Raw genomic sequence first — 4951 nt, 5'->3', positions numbered from 1 at the left:
TTTTGAACGGCTCTTTTTGGTGAACGTCGGGGACCGAATCGCATCTGTGAAAGAGCCGTTCATTTGGCTCCCTGATTTGAATAATGTTTATACTGCCTTTTGAGCTCCAGACAAGGATTATCTGCAGATGATAGGTTATAAAAACATTACCTGAAGATTGTAATTCATCACTGCAGGAACAATTGATAGTGAGGAGAGAGACTTTTTCTGGTCCACACCTATTGTTGCATTGCGTTCCTTTTTTTCTTATATTTTTTTGCAGGCCATGTAATAATTTGGAAAGGTAAAAATGTATTTGGTCTCGCATGTCACGGTCTGACATAATGGCAGGCAACGTTGTCGGCTTTACATTAGAGATTTTCAGAGGCGGGACCAAGTCACTATTATTTGAGTCACAAAATTCTCAAGTCACAAGGTCCGAGTCACAAGTCGAGTCCCAAGAATAACTGGTCAAGACTCAAGTAAAGTCCAAGTCGTGCATTCTAAGCAGTGGCGGTTCTAGACCATTTCAACTGGGGGCACCAAGCTGGGCCCAGTTGTACTGTTAGAGGGGCCAGTTACATTAGACGTTATTGTTGTCATCGTTTTCTTCACTGCATTGCAGGCATTAGCAGGCAAAATACCATGTTCATAATCATCATCGTTGCCACTGTCTAAAAATGGATGTAAAAAAAGAACAATAGCAAAAATTAGTTATGTAAAAATTATTTCATACTCCACATTTAGGGGGGCCACAAGGGGGTCCAGGCACTGCCCCCCGCTAGTGATTCTAAGACCAAGTCAAGTCGAGTAGAGTCATGTTTTCAAGTCAAGCCTCAAGTCAAGTTTTTAAAAAAGACATGTATATATGCAACGACTTGTTCAACTATAAATATTTGTGTATTTATTGAGGCTACCAGACAGCCCTTTATATTATTTGGTCAACTTTCAACTAATTGTAAAATAGGGACCTTGTAGCCAGGGGCGGAGCCAGAGGGGTGTCCGGGGTGGCACTGGACACCCCTGACATCTGATTGGCCACCCCGGGTGCCACCTCAAAATTTCATTTGCTACTGGCAGTTTAATGCTGATTGACATCTCATTTCACCTCTTGTTGAAAGAAGCATTTATTTTGACGTTTTCAAACAAGGACGAAGAAGAGAGAATATTAACGTTGGTTGCGAGATATAAAAGAATAAGAATAAGAACATACAGAAGAAGAAGAGAGAATATTTCCACAGCTCCACGAGCTCTTTTCGCGATTGATGAAAGCATCATATTTGAAGTACATTTTAAGGTTTAGCATCGGGTTTAGGTTTCCTGAACAACTTTTACGAAAGTTGAGTCACTGTGTAAATTAACGTCAGACCTTTGGATCCATTAACAGACAATTAAGTAGATAAGAGAGATCGGTTCCCAATTCAGCCTAACATTATGTTTACATCTGTGCTAGTAATACACACATATACAGTGCAGTGTCGTAAGTTACAGTATATGAATGTTTAGCTAATGTGGGGTAACTAGTAGGCTACAGCTGTCAGTGTTCAGCAAGTTAACATTCGGTAGTTTGAAATCCATTAACCCAGTTAGATTTTCGTACTTGAACTCAAATCGAACATTTGTTATTATCAATCTGTTAACGTTACTCAAAAGATGACCACAATTTGCAGCTAGCCTGTTTACTATCGTAAAGGTGTAAGAAATTATAGCTAGCTAAGTTACTTACTGCAAAGTAGGGCTAGCCATGTTTCAGACATTTCAAGATCCAGAGAAGAGGGTCCTGTACAGCCGTGTTTGAAAACATTTGCCAGAACTCAGCATGGTACTAGGAAAATGGCTTTCAACAGCTCCTGGTATAAGGACAATTTATGGCTTGAATATTCTGTAAGTCAAGATTCGACTTATTGTTTCGCCTGTAGGCATTTTTCTCTGCCCAATACACCTGAATCTGCCTTCACATCACAGTCAGGTTTTTGTAACTGGAAAAAGGCGCTGTATAAAGATTCTGGGTTTGAGCTCCATTCGAAGGCAGAGCATCATATCAATGCTATGTATGCTTGGAATCAGCATAAAAGGGCTATTGACAGCAACTCATCAATGTTAGATGTCATAAATGAGGACCAGAAAAAGAAAGTGGAGGAAATCTGTACTTACATTAAAACAATTGCAGATGTGCTCCTATTAACTGCCACTCAAAATAAAGCGCAGAGAGGTCATCGAGTGTCTGATGACTCTCACAACAAGGGTAATGTTTTGACAATCTTAGAAGAAATAGCAAAGCATGATCCTCTCATAGAGAAAAGGATGAATGCATGTGGCAATGCTAAGTACACAAGCCACCAAATCCAGAACAAAGTTATTGAGGGCTTAGCTGAGATGGTACAAAGTGAAATAATAAGAGAAGTAAAAGAAAGTGAAGTTGTTAGTGTAATTGCAGATGAAATCAAAGATTTAAAGAAAACATTTATTTATTTGTGAGGTACTATACACGAAAGCTTTTTACATTTTCAGTCAGCTGAAAACTTAGATGCAGCAGGTCTCACGACAATTATAATGGATTGCCTTGAAAAACATGGCCTGGACTACAGAAATTATCTTGTAAGGCAAGGCTATGACAGTGCGTCCGTCATGAGCGGAAAGCATTCTGGTGTGTCTGCACTGGTTAAAAACAGTGCAAGATTTGAATTTTATGTGCACTGTAATGCACATTGTTTGAATTTGGTTCTTGTCGATGCTGTAAAAACAGTGCCTGAAGCAGTTTACTTTTTTGCTCTCCTGCAGAAGCTTTATAACTTTGTATCTGGCTCGCACGTTTATCTCAAGTGGCTTGCAGTTCAGAAAGAGCTGTATCCACAGCAGCAGCCCAGGGAACTACAGAGACTTACGGATGTAAGGTGGGCATGCAGATACATGGAATGCCGTAATCAGAAGTACAGGCTTCCAGCAGTTTCCAAACAGTGTGTAAATGACAGCCTAAAACAAGCTTAAGACTTCACGACTCATTGATGATGAGCACCGTAGGACAGAAAAATAGAGACCAACGTGATGGTGAGAGCTTCCAAAGAGCTATCTTTTATCAGGTGCTTGACAGTCTCACAGCTGAGTTGCAGAGGTGTTTTTCAAAGAAGAATTGTGAGATAATGCAAGGGGTCCAGTCTCTCAACCCAAAGAGTACAACATTCTTGAATGAGAAGCCTCTGTTTGCCTTTGCTCAGACCTTTGAGTCAGATTTAGAGGTCCTCAAACATGAGGTTCATCAAAACAAGCGGCTTCTTGATAGGAGAGAGAAAAGTGGAAGGGACATACCGTCTACTCTTCTTGACTTTGTTGTGTTTCTAGAACCTTATAAAGAGGTCTTCCATGAGCTACTTCTCAGCTTTAAAACTGATTAAAACCCACCTTAGGACAACAATGGTTGATGACAGCTTAAGTTACCTATGAATTCTCAATGTTGAGTCAAGGAAGGCATGCTCCCTCAACATGGAAGAGTTTGTGAAAAATGTTGCCAGTTCTCATCAGAACCGCAGAATTATGCTGTTTTAAATCTACCTAGGATAATTTGGCGCTTAGGCGGTCCCTCTGGTCATGATTAAAACCCGGACTGTGTACTAACTAGTACACTGAAATTCTAAAATGATAAATCCAAAGGGTATCATGTCACACAGATTTAATTTGGTCTTGATTAGGCCAATTCCAAAACTTTTCTTTGCTATTAGTTAACATAATATATATGAGCATAAATATATTAAGTTTGTATTATTGATGGTCACCAAAATTATTTATATTTTTCAAGTCCATTTCTGCTTGATACCTGGTATGTCAAATTGCAGTCTGTTTTTTTGTAAATTATTTTTTTGTTGTAAATAAACTATGCAATTTATGTTACACACAAATGCTATCTTATTTCCTTGGTGCTTGATCTTTGTTTTCTGAAAATATTTTGGATGTTCAACACTTATAGACCCAGATTATATATTCATGAAAACAGAGTGACCCAAGTCTCTCCTGTGTGTGTGTGTGTGTGTGTGCGTGTGTGTAAGAAATTGAGCTGCAATTCCGAGGTAGACACACTGACTATTCATAGTATGTTAAAGAATTCTAATGAAGTGTGGTCCAAAAGGGTTACTATCTGACACATTGCATTACTGACAAAAGTTTGTACTTATAAAAAAGATATGTAACCGAGTAAAGAGATATGTTAAGTAAGAATTGAACGTGTAAATGTTCATTCACAGTCATAACATAGGGTTTGCACGTTTACACTTCTAATTTAACATTTACTTTTCATGTTTCACGCTTCATGTTTCATGTTTTTCTTACGATCCTAACAATTTACGTATAGATTTTCTTACGATCCTAACGCTATGTAAGTTCAACCTATTGGCAGCTATCTTGCTCCATACATCAGTCTCAAGTCAAAGTCTAGTCCAGAGTATTGAGGCTCCAAGTCAAGTTTCAAGTTATTTTATTTTCTATCAAGTCTAGTCTCAAGTCATCAAATTTGTGGCTGGAGTCAGACTCGAGTCCAAGTCATGTGAATCGAGTCTACAACTCTGGAGATTTGCATTTTTTATGGTTTTAGGTACGTTTTTAAGCGCTACTGAACGATGAGTCGTTTAGGAGCTTAATGAATGGCTCTTTTAGTTGAACTGAGCCAAATGAGCCGGCTCACTGAAAAGACTCGGAATCCACATCACTCGAAAGTGGTTGTGTTTACGCCGTTAAATTCATGACGTCACATGTGTAGTAGTCCCAATAAGCAAGACCCTCCAGAGCTGTGTGCCATACTTTTCACCTCATGACAATATCAACACAACATATTTCCAGAATTTGTATATGTATTTTACCAACACAAATCCTACTTTTAGAATCAGAATGATGGTCAAGACAAGACATGGAAGAAATTAAGCTGTGTGGGAATTGGACGATTCTACTATTTTATTTAGTTCCTTCATTAATGAGAGCAGGCGTT

The sequence above is a fragment of the Salvelinus namaycush genome, chromosome 27 (assembly GCF_016432855.1).
Source record: "Salvelinus namaycush isolate Seneca chromosome 27, SaNama_1.0, whole genome shotgun sequence".
In the NCBI taxonomy this organism is placed as follows: domain Eukaryota; kingdom Metazoa; phylum Chordata; class Actinopteri; order Salmoniformes; family Salmonidae; genus Salvelinus; species Salvelinus namaycush.
The sequence above is the reverse complement of the archived record's forward strand: the minus strand, read 5'-3'. Positions refer to the sequence as shown.